Here is a 23,225-nt window from a genome sequence, read left to right as displayed (position 1 = left end):
TCATTACATAAGTGTCACTCAGCAATAAAATGTACTTGGTCCCAGTTATGCAGAAAGCACTGCCGTTTTTCTCTTCCACGGAGGTGATCAGATTCTTCTCCTCTGGCCACCTGCTTATTCTCAGTGCAAATTCTCAGTGCAACAGAAATCATGTGTAGGGCAGAGCATTCGTTACCAAACTGCGGTGGAACTGTACTTGAAAGGCTTCGAAGTGAGGAAGGAGTTAATCATTGCAAAATAGTCATTTCCTGAGTCTTCTGGTTGGATGAGTAAAAACTTTCAACTATTTCTATTTCTTCTGTGACATTTAAGAGGCTTTCAAGGTGCACTGTACCTCTCAGACCAGGTAAGGAGTACAGCTTTTCACTTCTTGATTGTTTATTCATAATAGTTTTTCAGAGGAGCCAGACTCAGTCAAGGCTGATTTTTTTCCCTCCTATTACTTACATCTGAAGCGAGAACAAAGTTCACTGCAATCCAAGAAGTACATGGGTCTCTTTGTGACAGATGACTGTGAGCTGTAGAAATAATGGAAGAATGGTATGGCTTAATAATAGAGCAAAGATAATTAAGAAATTGTGTTGCACATATTTAGAAGTCAGAATTATTATAGCAAATACAGCAGTAAAACATAACAAAACTTATCCCCAGTTTTAAGGAGTTCATTCTGCAAGAACCACTAACAAAATAAGGAGTTCTCAGGTGCACAGTTTGCTTTAGTGAGAGAGTAATAAAAATCATAGTGTGTCTTCAACTCCGTTTTTAAAAAGAGGAAGAATGAGCTTTTACATGTTGGGGGACAGAAAAAAAAATCAAACCCAGATAATTTTGGACCAGTTTTAGTTGTAAATCAGAACCTGATATCTATCTTAAGCTATTGCAGAGTCACGTACTTTACTCATTCTGAGACAACTACGGAGGTTTGCAACAGCCCAACATACACACAGGAGTGACCGTGGAACAATATCATATAATGATACAATTTCATCAGGGTCTTTTGGTGCATAAAAGCTGAACTCAGACAGACAGGCACCAGAAAGAATTCCCACAACACAGTGCACTTTTGCACACGGCATTTGTTGCCTCTTAATAGATAAGGAGAGAGATTATTTGTGTGAAAACCATTTTTTTTTTTTTGTTTAATAGTTCAGAAACAAGCAGTAAATAGACATCTGTGGGGCAGTTATTGTAATAATCTCCTGTCATCATTTCACCATACAGAAAGAGAAGTTGTCCGTGCCATGCTAATCCCTGAGTGAAATCATACACTGGTATGGCATTTGTGGGTTTTTTTAAGACTCAGGGTTTTTTTGACATTTGTGGGTTTTTAAGTCTTTGCTTGTAACCAATTTTAATATTTGGACAATGACTCCTTGAATGTTTGGTTTAAACACTTTCTGGATTTTATATATAGTAGTCAGGAGAATCTAGTTAGGACTTTTAACAGCATTGGTTTGATTCAGACACAAAATTTCCATCCATGTTGGGACTTCATTCCTAAATAATTTCCATTTTACTTGTGAAATCGCTGTTAGAGTAGCAATGGGACCTCTGTAATATGTTTCACGCTCAATAAACTCAGTGATCCACTTGAAGTTTTGTCACTGTATCTACAGATGGGGAATTCATATGAATCCCAGCTGCCAGACCTGTGCCCCAGTTTTTGCAGCTCCCCAGTGCAGGCAATCTGATCAAGAACCCCAGTCTTCCCTTGCAAATAGCTGTTTAGAAACAACCAGAGACTATGTCGCCATTCTGCTAGGGAGGAGGTTGTGGCATGGGTAGAAACATTTGCATCAGACTTAGTCTTCTCAGATTGATCAATGCTAAGCAGTTTGCTGTTCCTTACAGGTCTGTATAGCCTTAGTTGGTAAATACTTGCAACCTATGCTGTAGTTTGCTGGAGGAAAGCTGGCTGAGGTGTGCCTACCATCCTGCAGTCACATTTCCCAGTTTCTGAATAGGCATGGCTCGAGGGAAAGTGCTCAGCAGCTTTGTGTGGGAAGAGCAAACTGAACCCAGGCATCCCCTGTCACCAGCCAGTGTCTTACCCACTGCTTATGTATTCCTCTTCTGTCTTGCACCATCGGTTTGGGTCCAACTCAGACATGTCTGCCTGTGCAGACAATTAGGCTTTCACTGATGACTGTTAGTACAGAAAAGGCCAGCTCAGGTGATTTAAAATGTTTGCTCTCGGTGCTCTCTTTCAGCATCAGTATCTTTGATGTGGGAAAAGGGTGCACTCCTCTGTTGGAGGGTGGCATACATTATGTGTCGCGGTTATGTGCAACAGCACTGAAAACAAACAAATACTAGAAAGGTCACTCCTTGTATGGTAACTTTGGTCTGCCACAGTAACTGCTGAGTTCTGGCCAACTGGCCAGTGGGGAGAAACCCAGACACAACTCAGCCACAACAAGTTATTGTGTGGTATATTCCCCTGTCCTGCGCAAAAATGAGGGCACACCAATACTGTGTCACCGCACATCTGAAATATGTGCTGCTGTTTCACACGTGTATTGCCACTTAAAAACTTTACTTCACATTTGTGTCGTTTCCAGATAAAAATTTGTTTTGAAACAGAAGTTCAGGGGGCTTCGCTGCTGACAACTAATGTCTGCAAAGCTTTCAGTTGGACAGAAGGGAGGTTTTCTTACCAGGGAAATTTATTCACACTGGTTCCATGCTCTTCACAGCGTGCAAAAGGAGCTTGGAAATGTAGCTCTCCTCTGAAAAATGACATTACAGAAATGACATTACAGTTTGGACCTCAACTACTGCCTCCAGAATTCCTGGATGAAATTAACTCTATTTATAATTAAATGTCTGTGTGATTGTGGTTTTGGCTTGATTATTCTTACTGCCAGCTTTCAAATGGGAAAATCAAGCTGGTGTTCCTCTTGGGCTTACTATTTATACACAGGAAGCCTGAGAAGGACTCAGCCTGAGAGTTCAGGTTGTTACTTAAAATATCTTTAAAATGGGTAATATAATCCAATTTTTGTCTAAATGTTGGTGCTAATCAATCACAAATATCCCACAGGATTAATTTTCTACGTCTTTGAACCTGATAATGTCAGTTTGATCTAGTGTCTTTTCATATATTTTTGATTGGAAACCTTCTGTCCTTACAGAAATTTTCCATTAGTAATCTTATTTTTCACTGTTGATGAATATTTAGCTAAAGCTAAATACTCAGAGAAAGAGAGAGAAATCTGTGAATGCATCATGCACCAGCTCAGTAATTGGGCTGTCATTGATATTCTAACAGAGAGATTCTGCCTTTTTGCACAAAGACTGATGAGGCTCCAAGGGTTGTTCAGGCTGGAGCCAGGGATCTGTAAGCTTGGTCATTAAGAGCTGCACAATTTTTGTTACATGTTCACACTACTGCATGAAGAATTTGGGCTCAGCAGCTGGTGAATTGAAAATCCTTGCTCTCGCAACTGCTGACTAAATCTTGAAATAAGAACAGAAATTATACTTTGATATGGTCATGATGAAGCAGCTAGGGCTACTTACAATGAGATACACTGCACCTGATTCACACTTGCTGAAGGTGAAATGAGAAGGGAAAATAGCAAACCAACAAGATGTGCTCCCTTATCTTCTCTTCATCTTCAGACGTCTATATTCTAAAGCTTTTGTAGTCCTGCACAGGTATGTTTCAAAGCTAGTGAACCATTTATTTAAGGCTGTGAAAGAAAATAGAAAATCAGTACTTGTCCCAGTGTCACTATTTGTAATTATCTTTAGATACGTTCTTCTTTTTTTTTCCCCTTTTTCTTTTTTTAAATTCATAAAAGATTTCTTGTTTGTTCCTTTCTGCAGATCTTAGTCGTAGAGGAAATCTGATCTGCTGCAGCACGGAAACATCAGCCGTGGGATGGCGAGACAAATTCCCTAGGGAGCTGCCTGTAAGTCTGGTCAACATTTAAGATGAAAAGTTTTGCATTTTCTTTGGCAGGATGTTGCATGCAGAGTTCAGCTGTATGAGGCAATTGCTGAGGCAATAAGGGAATATTTAGGAGCACAAGCTTTGAGCAGGTGAGTAAGCACAAAGGCAGAAATAATCTTGCTAAGACTTTTCCTTTCTTCCCTGTGCCAGCCTCCTCTCCAACTTCTAAAAACCATGATTGGTCTTTGAGACTCTCTAAATCATGCCCAGTAGAAATCCTGTTCTCCCAGAATCCTGGATACACTGAATGGACCCCACTTCAGGGCTACAGTGGTTCAGCAGTTAAAAGCTGTGGGAATAACCCTCTTTTGTAGTTTTGTCACTTCACCTTGGGAGAGTCAAGCCCTGCAGGGATCAAAGGGAAATTGCCCTGGAACACAGGCAGTGGTGAGAGATAGGGTAGGGAACTGTGGATAAGTAAGCACTGAAATGGTGAGGATGAGACAAAAAAAAATAAAAGAAAAATTGGTAGTACAAATCAGGATAGATGAGGACAGAGGGTGGGATCTGGACAGCAGTAAACAGGAAGAGGACAGAATTTGGGTTACACGCTGCTGCTGATGAAAGGGGATTTGTACAGGATAGCAAAGTGATTCTTTTAGCTCTTTCCCCCAAATACTCTGGACAACCCCCTGAAATATCTAGGTCCCAGAAACATAGAAGTAAATCTTGGAGGCAGCATGGGTGTGTCTGAACCTTCCAGTGGGCTACACAGAAAATGTTTTTACTCAGTAGTAACTTCCCACTTCATTTGCTGGGACCAGTCATATCCTGATCTTTAGCATATTTGACACACCTCTAATAACTGTTTTCAGCCTCTGTAAAATCATGGCTGCATAGAAACTCCTTTTCTGGGATGGTCTTTTGTCTGTCATATCTCCTGAACTATATCAAGAAGTCGATTGTGGCTCAGAGTTTTTTGAGGGAGCATGTTTTGAGACAAAACCATGCCAGAACTGTAACAGCTTAAGAAATTTAATTTCATGGTCTGAGCACTGTTCTGACAGTGTTAAATTTACTAATATTGACATACTTTACATGTAGTAAAATCTCACTTGTGCAGGTGGTATATATTACTCAGAGTCCTAAGGGTAAATATTACAGAATAATACTGCAGCACAAAAAAATCAGTGAACAACTTGTTTAGTGGGAGACCATTTCCTGTCTCATTGTTCATCTCTCATCTACTTGCTGCTGGAGGACACTTGCTGACTGAGATGTAGAACTACAGGAAAAAGCAAAGCAGCCTTGTGATTTTAGTGACTGAGTAATGTTCTGGAAAATATGATTCTGCCACTGATTCTACCTGAAAGTAGATGCTGAGAAAAGTTTTTGTGATGCTGAGAAAAGGTCACCTTCTTAAAAAAAGGATATATGTGAAATGCCTGAAATGGAGCTAGGATGGAGTTTCAGAGCTTCACCTCCGAACAGGGAAAATTCTGATGTAGCCTCTGACTACTGGGGAATTATACCATAGCTGTTGCTTCTTATAACACGAGATAGCAGTACTTAAGATGCTTAGAAACAAATATAGAGAAGACATCCATTAGCAATTAAAGAACAAACAGATTTTGACAGGACTGAGAGAGCTAAGGGGAATGCTTAAATAAAGTCAGTGTAACTGTGTCTTCTTTACAAGTACTTGCTTTTTGTGGATGTGTCTGATGTGAAAGATGGGCAGTAACCAGAAGCTTTGTGGCTAATGCAATCTCCAGCTCAGATAGTAAGTCCCATGGTCAGACCTGGAGGGCAGTTTAAGGCATCTGTTTCCTGAAATTAACCACTGCTTATCATTCAGGGAAAGGAAGTGTTTTTCTTCTATTAACCATCTTTAAAAGTTGTAGTAAAATATATTTAGGCCCCAGAAAGAAAAGGCAACAGGGAATTTTAACAGAAGGAACTTTGGCAAAGAGGTTCAAGGATCAGGTCTCCCTGTACTTTCCCTGTGAGAGTATGTTCTGTGAGACTCACTATTTTTTCCCCCATTTTTTCATGTTTTTAAGGCTCATCCTTTGTCTGCACTAGGTGACCTATGTGTGTGGCATGTGAAGAGTGCTGACTTCACACTGTTCCTTATAATTTTTCTGACTATTGCAGATCCCATTCTGAGACACCTAAGCCTTCACTGGTGCCTTCATCCTTCCACCCATGCGATGCTTATCTTACAGAGTTTGAAACTTTGTTTCAAATTGGTTTCAAGGGGTTAAGCTTTCAGAAACAGACAACTCTGAGTTCATAATTTTCAAATGCTTATTAAAAGATATCTGGATCTGACTTGCAGAGTATTGAGTACTCACAAATCCAGGTACAGTCAATAGAAATGTGGCTTTGAAACAGTAACATTTTATTTAATGCCAAATGCTCTTAGAAACCGGGTCCTAGGCAAGTCAGGCCCTTCATTCCTCACTTTCCTCTTTGCAATATGGGATTAAATAATATTTATATTAGAGAAAGGCTGCAAATAAGAAATTTGTAGGTGTTTCTAAAGCACTTTGATTCTACAACACTGATGCCATAAAAATGCTGAAAAATAAGTTGTTTATTTAGCATTTGGGACAAGAGTTTGAGCAGTGCATTGTACATAGAGTATAGCATAATTAATTGAACAATCAGGAGAAAAAAGTCTAAATTTTTCTGATGGAGTATGTCTTTGGAAAATTGCTGAGAAGGCATTGGTTTCAACAGAAATTAAGTGAAGGGCAAGCTTAAACATGCCCATTTTCCAGCCTGTGACCTGTAGAGTTTCTTGGCCATTGGGCTGATTTCCCGTCTTCAGCTTGTTGACTTCCACCATTTCAATAGTAGGATCATGCAGCTAAAAAGCAACCAGGCTGATGAAATTCTGGCTATCAAGATCTTCAGCTGTTTATTTATTCAGGCTGCTAGAACAATAACCTTCCTGAGATAAATGGGCATTATGAATATTTCAACGTGGAAGGAAAAGACAAGACATTTTCATAAGGGACACCTTCCATTCCCCTCAATCACATGTCTCTGCAAAGATGCTGATCTCATCTACACAGTGTTTAAATCGTCTGTTTAAATCAGTGCACTGATCAGAGCTGTTGGGGTCTTTAGAAATACATAGTTAGTCAAAATGTTTGCAACCTATCCATGATTGCAGCTAACAGAAGCTGGCTGCTAGCACATGAATGTGAGTTAAACAAAAGCAAGATCAAGATCTCAAGCTGGACTAAACACTGCCTTGCTCATTGCATACATCTCCTTATCAGCCCAATTTGTGACCTAAGACTGCATAGCCCTGTCAAAAAAAATCACTGGAACCCAGTCTTTCACATGAAGATGTGCCTTCTTGGTCACTGACTTTTCCCTTGGGGCATAAACATACCTTTAACACCTTTAAGAGGAGAAAAAATGAAATTTCCTGTTATGTGTCTGGCTTTTGCAACCTCAGAAATTCTCAGCAGTGCAGATACCTAATCTTAAAATCTAGTCTTGGTGGATAAAATACGCTCACAGACTCATTACTGAGGTCTTTTATGGTGAAATGCATGTTAAATGTTTGACATTTAACACCATATATACTTGTGAAATTTTTTTGAGCTTTTTAAATAAAATGTTTTCCACCAACAGCTCTTCTCTGAGAAACTAACAGGACATGGTCCAGTTTTGCATGTTATAGTAGGTTGATAGGTTTGTTTAACTCACATGTCTGTTCTGCTAATGTTTGTGGGTTGAGTACATAATTACCACCACATGAGAGGGGCAGAGATCATAGCCAATATTGATATCAATAACAAATATGATTGGTCTACCCTGGGTTTGGAAATGTTTACACCGAGTGCGGTGGATTCTCAACATCTCCCAGTTTTCACTGCAGTTCAGCAAAAACCAACTGAAAACTCTCACAGCAGTGCCTGGGAATCACTTTGCTAAATGTGGAATACTGGCATATAGAAAGACTATTGCTATGCCAGCTAGCAGCAGGAGAGCAGAGAGAGAAAGAAATCAATCAGATTACAGAAAATTCAGTTTCTTTGGTTGTGCTTATTTTTCTGCTCTAACTTGTCTTTGGAATTATTGTAGTCATCACTGTAGAAGGAAAAAGAGGTGGTCATAAATAGAATTATTTAGGTTGGAAAAGACCCTCAAGGTCATCGAGTCCAACCTTAATCCACCACTGCCAAGTCTGCTACTAAACCATGTCCTGAAGTGTCACATCTACACATCTTTTAAATACCTCCAGGAGTGGTGACTCCACCATTTCCCCGGGCAGCCTGTTCCAATGCCTGACAACCCTTTCTGTGAAGGAATTTTCCTATTATTCAATCTAAACCTCCTTTGGTGCAGCCTGGAGGCCATTTCCTTTTTTCCTATCAGATGTTACTTGGGGGAAGAGACCAACCCCCACCTGGCTTCATCCTCCTTTCAGCTGGTTGTTGAGAGTGATAAAGTCCCCTACTTTCTTCAGACTCAACACCCCCAGCTGTTCTTAGTAAGACTTGTGCTCCAGACACCATTGTCCTTCTCTGTACACTCTCAAGCACCTCAATGTCTTCCTTGCAGTAAGGGGCCCAAAACTGAAAATCTTTGCCATCTTCAAAAGTGCATGTGGTCACCTGGAGATTTGACTTTCTCAAGTTTGAAATAAAAACCTCACTGTTGCAGCTTGCCATTGCTAGCAATTTTGTTGTTCACACTAACATGCTACAGGAGACTTAAATGCTCCCCTGTCCACACCTGCCCTAGCAAAGTAAAAAAGTTCAAACCCTCTCTGGGTCATCAGCTTAAGCTTTTCTAATAAACCTGAATAAAATAAGTAGGAGTATGTTCACAAAGAACCGGCCATACATTCAAAGTGTGCCAGGTGTTAGAAATAAAGCCATACTTATATATTAAAGATATTTTTGTGTCCAGCTATGGGCCCAAGAGAACTGAATGCTAAATTCTTTCACTTCCTTTAATGCAAGATAGATATATGGTTCATTCATAAACTGGGTCTGTCACATGTTAGGTCAAGAAGCATTTGGTGTAGGATATTTTTATCCACAAGAAATACTTTGTCTTCTATTCTGATATACATTTTCCTTGTTTTCAGTCCTGATGGAAAAAAGGGTTGGGTGAAAGTAATTTTGAACAGTTAGGACGAGATGGTGACACTGCCTCATAAGGGGACATAACACCAACATGCGTGGATCCAGTGACTATGAGGACAGTAGAAAACACTAGTCTGTTTTCTTACTGTGACTTACAATGGATTAATATATAGTGAATATAATCCTTATTGCCAATGCACACATCTACTAACTTCTCCTGAGTTATTATGGCCATTATGCACAGAAAACTATATGCAGTTGCACTAATCAGGGAAAAGAACTAAAAAACATTAAGTGGAATTAATGTCTGGATTCCAGGCTTTCATCCAGTTGGCCAAAAAAAATTTATGCAATGCTCAGAAACTTAGATTATCTCAGGACTTTCACTCTTTATCAACCATTTCCCATTTTTTGAGAGAGAGAGAAGAAATATAGACTCATGTATATAGACCAAAGTTCCTTTCCAAACGAAGCTGGACAGCAGCTGGGCTCAGTAGCTCTCTGGGTTTTATCTACATTCTTGCGTCTATGCTAACAATAAAGTGAACAAGTGTTTGATACCTTTCTGGCTGACAGTTGCCCAGGACTACCACATTCCCTTCTGGATTCTCCCATATCACATCTTTCCCCTACAGATGGGGCTACATGCTCACCCATGGACTTCATTTGTCTGATAAGAAAGCGTACTGAAACACCAGTCTTCCAATTCTGAGTCTAAGCAGCCCACTCTGTTTCTGTGAGTAGCATTCATTGCCTGACTGATAGAAAGAATTGCCTGGCCCAGCATCTCAGTGCAGGTTCTCTCTCTCATCTCCACTGTGCTCCTCAGAGCCCTGGCCCTCACCTTCCATTTCTGCAGCCCAGTGTTACTGTGCCCCTTTACCTTCTTCTGGGAGGATGACAATAGATTCAGGCTGAGCTTTCTGCATTATTGTCTCAGTGCTCTCTTCCTCCTTCCAGAGGAATGTGCTGTGGAGACCTGTGGGGACTTATTTCCTTTTCTGAGATCTGAGCCAAAGCTTAAGTCTCTTGATGTGTAACCATCAAAGGCATTGAAGGTAAATAACGCCCAGTAGTGCTGGTAAATAAATGTCTTGCAGACTATTACTCACTGCCTTATTGTTTCATACACAGTGTTAAATGGCATTATGTAGAAGCAGAAAGTTAAGCTTGCAGCAATTAAACTTCTAAATAGTTTTGAACATAGAGATTGTTTTCAATTTTATCTATTTATTTTATATTTATTTCATTCACATTTCTTTCACTTATGAAATTAATAAGCTCCTAACCATCCTTAACCTAAATCCTTTCCACAACCCACAATGGTAAGAAATTAAGCCACAGATTTTGGCAAGGCCCTACATACAGACAGTTGCAAACAACAGCACTTTTGAATACATCTGTAACATGTCTTATGCATAATTTTTTTTTTTATATGTTAGAGCTACAAAGTTTGTACTGCTGCTGAAACACTGCTATCAGTCATGACAAACAACAAGAGTGTTTCCCCAGTGGAGAAACAGCCAAATATGGTACAATTTTTTAGAAGCCAACAGAGCATTCTCAGATCAGAATTACATAGTATGTAAATGTTCTTTGCAAATCAGTTTGTATTTATCTTTTTGACGCTGATAGTCCCAGTGAACCCTTTGTGGCAAACCCCACAAAGGGTTTTAATGTGCTTGCTCTGTTTTAGATACTTTTGATCCACTCGATCTCAAATTAAATCAAATTAAATATCAAATAAAACTAGATAGAAAAAAAATTGTGCTACCCTACACCAAAAGGGTTTGGAAACCAACCTCTTTTCTCCTTATTAGAAATAATCCCTTCACTTCATGTTTCGATATGGGTGAGTGAGAAAACTGCTTGTTGTTTTGGCTAAAAGTGTAGTGTTTCCATTTCTGAAGTTCTCGTTGCAGTTTCCACTAGTTATGAACACCCACATCCCCAAGAAAAAAAGAAAGAAAACACCTAGTTTGGGGCTCTTCTGTGTTGTTTATACACCGTTTCAAATGTTATCAAGTATTTCTTAACTTTTTTCTTTGCTTAAAAGCAGATTGTTTCAACCACTACTTCCTTATTTCTCCTCCCTTCCTCTTAACTCTTTAATAGAGAATCTCTATGTGTGCTTTTCTTCTTCATTTATAGTCTATGAATAAGTTGACCTGTACATCCTTCCAACCAACTAGGATTATAAAAGCCAAGCAAACTTTAGGGTAGTTTTCATCAGAACAGCAAGACAGAGTTGAAGAGTAGGCAACAGTTTACTAGGAGTGGGGGGAGAGGTGGTGTCAGTCTCTTACCACTGAAAATATCATTGTCTTCTCATTCACCCTTCTGACAGAGTTTTATTTTGACAGCCTGCATCACAGATAGGATCATATTGTCACCACACAACACTGAAAATGACTGATCATCTGCTGCTTTCCTCAAAGCTTGTCCTTCACAGTGATGTACCCACATACCCACTGATAGGAGTTAGTCATGGCAGCAATGACAGGATGTCACAAGAGATAGCTGAGGTCTCGTGCTGGCACAAGAAGGTGTGTGTAATCTCCTCCATATATGTCCCGTGAGCCTTGTTCTGTTAAAAAATCATTGGTTGGTCTCTGCTCTGAGGCCAACCTGAGCCTTGTAGCTCAATGAGCACAGCTTTCATTCTCACCAAAGTCCTTCCCTCTGGCTTGGCTTCTTAAATATTTCCCTGTGCAATTGCCCCCCTTGGCAGGAAGATGTAGTCAGTGCAATTTGGGGATCTTCATAGTGTTCTTCTCCCATTTCAGCCAGAAAGGGGAAATGTGTGAAGGGTCTTAGCAAGACCCTTTAGAGCAAGTAGACACCTATAACCCTGTAAGCTGAAGCTCACCATCATGAGATCATCCATCCAAACAACAAAATCAGGAATTTTTGTTCAACAAGAAACAGCCCTACTTCACCCCGGTCTGTCTCAGGGGGAAAAGATACATGAACAGTCAGCCAGATGATTTGCAATGAAAGCATCACACCCATCTACCAAACTCACCCTCTCAACACTTCCACAATTACCTTCTATCTGCTTGGGAGAATGGTACAAAAATGTGGAGTTGAGCCAGATAGCTTTTCTGTGATGAATGTCTTTCCTAGTCTGCTTGATATCTACTCTCAAAGAGTTTAGTAAGACATTTTAACTTCATGATCTGGAAGACTGACTGAGTGGCAGTACATTCTGCAAGACCTGCCAGGGTTCTTGAACTAGGCAAAAGCAATTTGGATGGCAATGAAAGCAGGAAAGACAAGTATTTTTATTTGACTGCCACTGATTCTTACAATAGAGGATGAAGACCATCCATCCAGTGTGGGACTATGCTCACCAGTGGGTGATTTAGCTAGGAGAATAAGAGATCCTTCTGCAAAAGGGGCATAATCCCAGGAGGCAGAGCAAAGCAAATGTGCATTTCTGACTCACATTATATGCCTAGCATCAGGCCTCAAGCATGTTTATATGCCTGACTGGGCTCCACTCCAATCCTACACTGAAGGAGAAGACTTTCGTTACAGGTGGAATTTCAAATTTCTTGCCTTTATGCAAGCGCTGAAAATGGCTTTAGGAGCCTAAATATTATTTTGTTGTCACTAAGTGCTAAAACTTGAGACTGAGGTCTGCTGCTGCTCAGCTTCTGCTAAAGATGCCATTATCAAAACTATGAACCCCAGTCACTAAGTCCTCAGAAGCCTGTACATCCTAATACCCAGCTCAGGCTGAAGGCCTGAAATTAGCCACAGTTATTGAGTGGGGGGAAGACTGTTCCTTGTGCTGCATCAGTTTGAGGACCCAGCATACCATAAATTGCCCAAACACTGATTGGAGTACATCCTCCAAGGGATCCAGAAAGAAACAAAATGCCAATGCCATGCTCTTTAGTCCTGTGGATACTTAGGGCACTCCCTAAAGACTATGGATGTTTATCTGGCCTGATTGGAACCAAACATTCTTGCACAAATGCACTAATCATAATGTTATTTATCTACAACTTGTCTTTACTCCTGCAGCTGAATTTGTTCCAGGCTGCATGGTACCACTGGGATATAAACTCCATGGGTGAGAAAAACAAACTGTAGTGTTTGTTTAGTACTTGAGAGGAAAAGACATCCAAAATGCATCTCCTATTTCAATGTAACTTATATATTTTCTGTGAAGTAATTAATAGAAAATCCTATTTTTTATTTTTTTTTGGGGAGGGGCGGGGTGCGGGGTGTAGATTTAAATCCCATCATTCTAAAGAGAGAAATAAATTCATATCTCCCAGCTCCCCACTGTGTAATATTTAGGAAGTGTGACTAGAACTCTTGTTGCTGGTTTTGATACTTCTGGGTTTTATGAGATAAGACAGATGCAAACATCTCACTGCAGCAGAAATTTCAGGTAATAAATTTCATAATACATGGTTGTGTCTAGAGTTCTCCTTGAAACCCTCCACAAAGTGTCAAAACTGAAGCTTTCTCAGAGACTAAGGTGCTTCTGTCTACTTTTCTTGCTGCTCAGTGTCCTGGTTTTCTGTATTTCATGGTAAAATGCCCATTTATGAGCTGATGAGGTGACCTCAGATGTGGCCATGGAAACTCAGTGGCAGCCAGGTATAGAAACTTACATTTCTACAACCCAAGGCAGAGTAGGTGTGGATGGTGGTGCACTGGGCACTGGGCTCTCTCTGTGAATTTACATTCTGTTTTAACTCACCAAGGTACTTGCTGTTCTCCTGTGTCTTTTTTATATATATTTTTTTATTTTTTTTTTTGTGATTGAGCAAATCTAACCACAATCTCTTTTTACACCCAGTTTCTAAAGGAAGCCTTTTTCCTGGTTTTCAGCTGAACTGTTGCTTCACTAGTAACAAGATCAAGACATCAGAAATCCAGTATACAAAATAATACACTGATTCTGTAATATGAGGTATTCAGTCATTTGAGACCCACAGAATCTTATAGTACCCTGCAGTTTGTGGAGATTTTTCCTCTTATGATATTATTACATTATTATAATTCATGCAGAAAAAAAATATCCACTACCTCTAAAGAAATAGAGCTTAAATTTTGATAATTGATTTAGGAAGTCTCATTATATCATCAGTTAAAGTTCAAGGAAGTGCTCAATTTCAAAAGCCACTCAAAATGTTCTCCTTATAACTCTTGTAGCATTTACAAAGCAAGACACTAATATTCCTTGAACCATCAGCAGCAAGATAACTGAGTTGTGCAAAAAATATTAGTATAATTTAAAGAAAAAAACTGTATCAGAGTAGGAAAGTGATTTTTCAGAAGACATTGAATGAGCGAGAGAGAACTGGAATTGAAGATGTTCTGCTTATCAACCTCAAGAACACACCTACAGTCTTGTCAACTCTTGTCAATCCAGTCAACCCTCAGAAGAGACTTGATTCTTAATCATTGACTTCTTGTAATTGTAAGAAGGCTTTTTCACACAGAGATACAAAGAAGTCATTAACATTTTCACCTCATTGACATGGCTCTCTGCAGGAGCAATAATGAGGAAGTTTACTGTGAGTGGTGCCTTCAGTCCACTTCATCCCAGCGCTTCAGAAGTGGTTTTGGAGTGCCAGCTCCTTTTACACAGGCATGTTCAATAAGGTGGCTCCTTACTCTAATCTAGTCTAAAATCTAATCTAAAGTGATATTGCTTTGGATACCATGACATTGTGGGGAGCCCACTGACATACTGGTCAAAGTATTGTTGCTACGCTCTCATTGAGAGTTTTGGCAGCAGGAAACAAATTTGCATTTGCTTTTGCTTTTGCAAAAAAATAGTCAGAAATGCCGCTACTAAGGACTGATTCTTAAAATATTTGAATGCCTTCTAAGGACTTAAGGCAAAATCAGCATATTTTTTCACATATTGTTTTTGCATCAGGTGTGTAAAGAAGTGGGGAAAAAAAAACAAAGAGAAAAAACTACTAAAAAAACTACTAAAAAAACTACTAATGCAAATGGCAATGAGTTGGCATGTGATGTGACCTAAAAATAGTGGACTAATACAAGAACTTGTTCAGTCTAAAAAGTACTCTGTCTTGTGATTAGTGTCACCATTTCAAAATATTTCCTGTTGTGATTGTATAACCTTTAAAAAGAAAGGATAAGTTTGAGCTGGTGAATTTCTAGGTCTTCTCTTTCTACTGGTCTTGGTAAAAAAAAGGGATAGATTTATTTTTCATTCAAGAAACAGGTAAAAAAAAACTAAATTACAAGCCTTGAGGGTTTTGAGCTTAGTTTACATCATGCTGTAATAGAATGCTCTAAAAATGATCAACCCACGCTGTACAAATACAAGTAACTTTTACATGTAGTTTATAGTACATCTAAGAAGCATCTATAGAGATGGTGTGGGAGTGAAGGGAGGACTAAACAGGAAACTGCTTTTGAAAGTTGTTTTTTTGTGTGTGCAATTTATTTTTAAAGAATTTCAGAGAATGGAAAGAGGAACTACACTGAGCAGCTAGGTCTAACTTGTAAAAATCTTTCCCCACATCGTGTGGTGAAACATCTTTTGTCACTGCACTCTTATCTTTAGTATGTTGGCACTATGGTTTGCTCACATGCATGGATGGATGGATGGTTGGGACTAGAAGGGATTCTGAGAATTTATTTTGCTTTTCCAGGTTCTTTTGCACAGCCTTTATTAAACCACAATCCTTAAGAAAATGGATTTATTTTAAAGGTTAAAACTCCTTTCCTCTTCTTTCTCTCTTTTCTTGTATATTTGTATGACAATAGGCAATGTAAAACAGAGAAATACACAGAGAAGAAGAAAGGAAACTAAAGTTGCTCTCCTGAAATGTACCTTGCCTTTAGGCTTTTATAAAAGCCTTTCTGAGATGTTAAAATAAAAAGGACTCAGGTCTGTTTCATTCAGTTCCCTGAAAGAGCTTCCAAACACTGGCATTTTCCTTCATTTGCTTGCCAAACCACATTAAACCCCCCCGCAGGCTGTAGTGCTCAGTGACTGTCACAAGCACAGGTGACTGCATCTCGCATGTCCCACCAGGCCTCTCCACTGCCAAGGGATTGCCACACCAGGGTGCTGGCTGTGTGCCATGTGCAAATGCAGAAAGTGGGCCCAGGTTCCAGGGGATTTCAGCAGGGCTGGGGAGAACATAGTCCTGGCAGCGCTGTGGGAAAACCCCGTGATGGCTCTGAGCCCCTGAACTTCTCATGAGCAAGCACGAGCCATGAGTCCCAAAGCTGAGCTGGGAGCTAAGTAATAGTAGAAAATAGATAACCCTCACTGTCCTCAGAAAGAGAAGTGAGAAAGTAGTTGGTACTGTTGTTTCTTCACTGTGAGCTAGGGAGCAGGCTGGATTTTCAAAAGGCCCTTCTTTTCTGGAACCGAGGGCATCCTTGGGGTTCCAGAAAAGAAGGGGGCTGCTGTGGTGGCTGGGATCACATCTCAGCCACTGCCAATGTGTCAGGTGTCTGCTGCAAAGGAGCTTCCAATGGCAATTCTTCTTCATGATCTATGCATTACAGGAGAGTGAAAAAGAGAACCAAAACCTTTCAATAGGGAAGCCCTCATGGTTTCAAGCCCTCAGGTTTCAAGCTTGCCGTTTGCTAACAATTCTCAATTAAGCAGTTGAAACTGAAAATTTATTTGCAATAGTCTATAGGCTACACACTCTGGTGTCTAAGTTGGGAAGGAGGAGACCTCAGGTGAGTGCTCCTGCAGCAGTGGAGATACAGCATGGCAAAGGCCCGAGCCAAAAATTGTTAATCCTCATCTTATGAAGAACTCCTCACTGGGTCTTGAACAGCTGATTTCCACAAGGAATCACATTTGATGTGCCTGAAGACACACATTGCCACAATGTATTTTCCTAGTTTGTTTAGGGGTACTTGAAAGGTTTTGTTATTTCTGTATTGTTTGCTCTCACAGCTAATTTTTCTATCCCAAATACTTCACTGCCACATTTACCATCCTCGTTGTGTGATGATGCAGTCTTCCAGTCACAGCCTTCAGCCCATGGGAATTCTGTCTTGTGTTGATGTAGCTGAATTGTTTACTGGATGTGACACAAAGCTTCCATGTAATGCAACAGTATTACATGATCCTGAAGCAGCATGGCCCATTTTGGCAGGGCTGTATCAGTGTGTGCCTTGGCCATACTATTCCTAACAGTCAATTTCTGTCATCAGACTTCTCAGATTTCTAAATTAGGTCAGATTCCCAGCTGAAAACAAGGGCAATCAGCCTCAGCATTTTTACACTTTTCATTTAACTGGTCATTTTTATGTATCTGTGGTTTTTTGTGGCTCACTCTTTTATGTGATGTGCTTCACACACTTCACATGTAGCAACTGTTTGTCTGGTTCCTTCATGGGCTTTATTAACACCTTTTCCTGTCCTTTTTACTAAGACTGCAGAGGATTTAATAACATTCCCACCACTAAATACATGTCATCCTGAGCTTTTCTGTGCCAGTTTGCTCTAATTTTTAGTTTAAAAACAATAACATTAATTTTCAGTAACAGAAACATTGCCCTATTTTAGTCTAGGTCAAAGCGTATTTTCCTGATGGCACCATCTGCACCAAACATTTCCTTTATTCTTAAGTGCATCTATATCATTTTTCTATGCATCTCTTGCCAAGTTACACACTGAAAGTGCAGGAATGTGTAATATTTTAGTAATTAATAATTAAACAATTAATTAATAATTAAATTTAATTAATAATAAAAAACATTTCATTAATTAATTTTGTGGTAATCACTTAAAGATCTCTAGGGCTCCTAACAGCCAAAATTTTGTCTCCAAAGAACTGTCTCCTAGTCCTCTACTGTTATATGTATCTTATTGAAGTATAACTGTACCAGTCATCAAAATTGCCTTAGAGCAGAGTCTAGCTGGCAGCCTGTTGCTAGGGCTGTTCCACAGGGGCCAGTTCTGGCTACAGTCTTGTTCAATTTATTCCTCCATGACCTGCGTGAAGGGACAGATTGCAGCCTCAAAGAGTTTGAGGGTGATACAGAACTGGGAGGAGTGGCTGATACATCAAGGTGTTGTCAGCCTGTGAGACCTGGACTGGCTCCCCCACACAAACCAGCTTCAGAATGTTTGACTTTTGCCTGTGATTATTTCATAGGTAACATTCATTATAATAATGTATCAGCATATATTTGACTATATTTGGAGCACTTATATACTTCTCCAAGCAAAAAGAATATGTAAGACAAGGACAGAATCCAATTTCTCTCTTATTTATGCATTTAAGTTAAGTGCAGGGAGGACTGGAGAGAAGACCAAACTCTGAATACCATGTCACTTGCAGTCAGGTTCAGCTGAAAAGCTGAACTTTGACTTCTTGTCTCACCTGTACTTGAGGATATTAAGAGGAATGAAGCAGATGTGATTTCAGTGTGCTATTCCTATTATAGCTCTTTGTATTAGTGTGATAACTCAGGTGGTCACAAAGATGCTGGACTAAAGATGGAGTTTTTCTTAGAAATCCTTTTCCTTTGTTTCCCATTTTATAATCTCTACTTCTTGTATGCTACCAGTCATACCTCTAACGGTTATCAAATTGCCAAGCTGAGGAGAAGTCAAGAAAAAATTGTTAATCACGGAGAAAGTAATAGTTATGTCAGCTCTTTGCTTCTCCTTTCTGTGCATATATGATTCTGCTTTTAAAACTAGGTGATATCTTCTCCTGCAGTCTGCTGTTTCTGAGGTTCCTTTTACCTGTGCACCCTTCCTTTGGCTAGATGAGCTCTGCACTGTTCAGGTGCTTGCAAGTCCATATTGTGTCCTTTGTCAGCCACAAGCAGCACAGCTGCAGTTATTGATGCTCAACATAAGCTGTGAGTTTTGCATAGAAGCCAATTTTCAGTTCTTTCTGTATGTGAACAAAGTGCTTTTGCGCAAGCTTGGAAACAATGATCTTGCTTCTATCTATGAAGCAAAGAGCTACGAGGTGCTGTGCATACAGCACTGAGAGCTAACTCTCTTCACTGTGAGCTGCATGAATACCAGACCTACAGGACTGCTCCTGAGAGAAATGCATCCTGGTCATGCTATGGGGCCTCCGCAGATGATATGATTGTAATTAAAAGGCAGAATCAGCCAGGGTACCCCATGACTGCTGCTTGAATACTATTGAATGGTGATGGCAATTGGTTAAAAAAATGAAGAAACTTTCTCTAGCAGAGAACCACAACCACTTATATGTGACCATATACATGAGCAACTGAACATCACTCCTGAAAAGTACAGCTCACATATAGCTCAGTAGTACAATTCAGGGTTCACATTCTGAGCTGTGACAATAAGCAGTATTGATAGGCAAAGAAAAGAGTTGTGACAGTGCAAGATTTCTCATGGAGATGATCTGAGATGAGCCCCAAGCACCAGTCCTTTCAGGCCAAGCTGGAAAGGAAGCATCACCCAAAGTGCCAGGCAATCAGCTCATTTTTGCCACGGCCTTGAATTGCATACATTTCTGTCTCCCAGTCCTTTGTCAGCCCAGGCACACCTCTCCTCCTGAAATATATGCAGTCACCTGTTTCCAGTGGGTACTGACAAGAGGTACAGGAGAATGGCTGAATGCAATATCAGTTCCAGTCATACCAAAGTGCCTCCAACAGCTCATTTTTGTATCAAAGCCTTCCAGTAAGATGTATGGTTTGACAGGAAACAAGGCTCATTCTTTCTGTATATCTAGCTCCTCTTACCCTTTCGGGGAGCAGAGAATAAGATATGCAAGAAAGCTGCACAGTGCACATCAGTTTAGCTCCTACAGAGCCCCTGGTCTCTTATTTTTCAGCCAAGACTGCTTTCACTAGGACTGATGTAAGAATTGCTGCAAACTGACGTGAGAGTCTGGAGAACGCCCAGTCTGCAGGAGTTCACTGCCAGAACATTGCAGAAGGCACCTGGAGGGAGAGCAGGAGACAATTCCATGGTCCGCCAGTAAGGGCTAAATGATATGTGCTGAGCAAGTACTGCAGCAGGACCAGAAGACAAAATAATTTTTATTCTGAGTCCTTATGATCATGTAAAACTGACTGTAGGCTTTGACACACAAAGGTGGAAGGAGAAGGATACGGGTAAAACAGTGCATTTAATCCTATTTGATCCTGTTCTGTGCCAATTCATTTCCACACAAAAGCTGACCTGGTCATTTAAAAGTAGCAGCTGAGTGATCCAAGTGTGAAAGGGGTCAATTATGTTTTAGTGAACTAGCTCAGATTCTGACAGATTCCAGATTCCATGCAATTATTCACCTCCAGGAAATCAGGATCTGAATCAACAGGATGTTTAAAACAGGCTGGAATCAGCTTCAAACACCCACATTTACTATGGAAGTGACTGTGTATGCAAATACTGCAGTCACTGGCGATCCACCCAGTACAGTAAACGCTTTCCAACTCGCCCTAAAATAGACACTTAGATTTCTGTGGGTGACAAATCCATAGCTGTAGCAAAGACCAGGCAGGAAAGGCCCAAATCCTGCCACTTAGTACTACTGCTGTGGAAAGAGTTTTGCCTATTTGTATAGATCTTAATTAATAAGAGGAACAATAATTCATCCTGTGTTTTTACACATCACCACTTGTTATAGATCCAGCACAGGCTTTTTGGGACACATCTATTTATATAGAAGGTAGAAAAATATTTTGAATCTACTGAGATCAACTAGTGGAAGCAGTGGAAAAAGGCCCATAAGCTGAAGACAGCTTACCATGCTCAACCAAGTTATTTGATATACCCTGATAAACATTTCTGGCCCCAGTATGTTATATGGCTGTTAGAATGACTCTACATTGTTTGCTCAAAACATTTCCCAAATACCACACCAAATTATCCTTTCAGGTACACCTGCAAAACTTCATGGCCTGTCCTGTTTATGGACATAAAGCTAAATCGATCAACAGGTACAGACTGTCAAATCCTTAGTGCAAGTATGAGAAAAAAACATCATCTGAGGTTCTTTTCTTTTCTTTCTTCTTTTTTTTAATTTTTATCTCTAAAGATAATCTTCAAGAGCATGCAGCAACTCTACCTCAATTCCTCTGTGGACTGATCAGGAGAGGAAACACTTGAAGAGAGCTTCACAGAAAAGAGAGATGAAAAGATAGAACATAGAGATTTCAAACAGAATATATATACACATATGCTTGTATGTACGTGTGTATTTTTATATGTATTTGTTTGCTGTAAAATACTAGTTGGAGCACACAGATTCAGTGTAAGACCACCAAGTTTCTGAAGACTGAGGGATTCTCTGTGAGGAATCTGTCATATTGTCTGCCATGAATGCCTTGTGCCAATAAACTGGTAAATTCGCTTCCTGGAATTTGAGGTCAGAAGGGAAATTATTGACTACACTTTTTCCTCTGGCTCTCACAACAGCTGTGTGAGGCAATTACTCGTAGAGGGAAGTAGTTGATGACCAGAAGCCATTGTCTGTCAATCCTGAATACAGATAATATTTAAAAACTTAAAGTTATAAAGGGAAACAGTTCATGTGTTATTTAATTTTCTACTAGATCAGGCAATTTCATCAAAGTTCTATAAAAACATTTTTCTTCATCTTGCCATCTAAATAAAGTCAGGAGGGCCCTCTGGCACAGGATAACTCCACACTATACAGGATATTTGCCAGAGGAGTTAAAGGGAGGTTTACAAGCTGATTTTTCATGGCCCTGCACCATCTGACAAGCACTGTGGTCCATTTAAGTGAAGGTTCCCTGCCAGGAATCAACAGTTTCAGGAGCTGCCTGCATGGCTCTTTCTCCTTGCGCAAGACAGCATGGTTTCACCCAGAGGAAAGTTACCTTGTGCTATTGGGAAATACAAGTGTGCACATGGGCAGTGATCACAAAAGACTACGTCCTATAGAAGGAATTCCTGAGCTGATATGTTGAACTCCTCTGTTGCCTTAGCTTTGCTAATCTCTTTTAAAGTATCAGTCTTCAAAAAATTAAGCTTACAAAGTCTGCTTATGTAGGAAAGATCAACATATATACAATATTCTAGCTATTAGCCCTTAAACTGGAATGTCTTCAAATCCAGTTTAGGATGCTTACTCTGACTGTAACCAGCCTACAAAATTTATCAGTGGAGTTACACAACTTGGGTTTCAACTGAGCTAAGGTTTTGTGCACAGCATTTTTATAATTGCAACTGCTTCATTTTGTAATCTAAGTAGCACTTGAACTGTAAAATCATACTTCAGATGCTGAGAGTTTTTTTGTCAATACTGGCCCACAGACTTAATATTTCCAAGAACCTGACTACTGCAGAAAAAGATTTTTAGTTTTCAAGACCACATTGATGAGTTTCACTTTGAACTGGCTCATTGATACAGATGACAGTGGATATGTTTATGTAAATCTTACCTAAATTAGGGTGAATGTTGCTAACACCAGCAGAGAATCCTGCCTTTGCTGATTTATACTTAGAAAAGGTGAAGGTTTAAGGGAACTAAAATTCAACTATCAGCAAAACTGCATAATCCAGGGCAGACACAGGAAATTTGAAAGTAGGTATGTGCATTTAATTTTACCACTCAGCTAGTTCTGAAGATTCGGTGCAGTCTTTGCTTGTGGAGTTTTTTTGCCTCTCATCTGTATATTTAAATTTCACAGTGAGAATTTTTTAGTTCAGTCTTGGAAAGTGGCTGCTTTTACTCTGTTAGGCTGGAGAACAGAAATAGTCCCTAGCAGGCAGAAATGACAGCATTATTTTTCTTCACTTTTGAATAGAGTAGTTTCTCTCTAGATTGGTACAGCTAACAAGCTCTAACAGGAGGAGGTATGCACCCCTCCACTACATAAAAAAACTGCTAATGCTTCTTTATTTTCTTGGTGAAAAAAAAAACCAGAGGGTTTTAGACCTCTCAATGTGAAATCCTTGTGGAGAGAAGACACTTTTGTTTTACCTTGCCCTGATGGTTTGAGGTCAGAGCTATAACCACCACAGGGTTTACTTTGACTGTGTGTACTAAATAAAGACTGGCATTTCTCTCTGAAAGAGTTTTTGATTAATATAATGAATATAACTTAACCTTTTCATTGTAAAAAATATGCCACTTGTGCAGTGAAGGTATACATTTGGTTTACTTATGTCCTTTATCTGAGTGTTCTTTGGTGAAAAATAAGAAATTAAGAAAAGTTCTATTTTTTTAAAGCTAAATGGCATGGAAAGTCAGGAATATCATAGC

The 23,225-nt window shown here is 39.7% G+C and overlaps 1 protein-coding gene across 1 annotated transcript in view; it reads left to right on the top strand.

The window, feature by feature from the left end:
• Positions 1-271: 271 nt before the first annotated feature.
• Positions 272-23,225, top strand: part of P2RY8 (P2Y receptor family member 8) — a 32,922-nt gene continuing 9,968 nt past the window's right edge. The window contains exons 1-2 of the mRNA XM_058829729.1: positions 272-346; positions 3,832-3,917. The gene's annotated coding sequence lies outside the window, so the exon portion shown is untranslated. The remainder of the gene's footprint in view (positions 347-3,831; positions 3,918-23,225) is intronic.

Source organism: Poecile atricapillus, chromosome 1, assembly GCF_030490865.1.
Source record: "Poecile atricapillus isolate bPoeAtr1 chromosome 1, bPoeAtr1.hap1, whole genome shotgun sequence".
Classification (NCBI taxonomy): Eukaryota; Metazoa; Chordata; class Aves; order Passeriformes; family Paridae; genus Poecile; species Poecile atricapillus.
The sequence above is the reverse complement of the archived record's forward strand: the minus strand, read 5'-3'. Positions and strand labels throughout refer to the sequence as shown.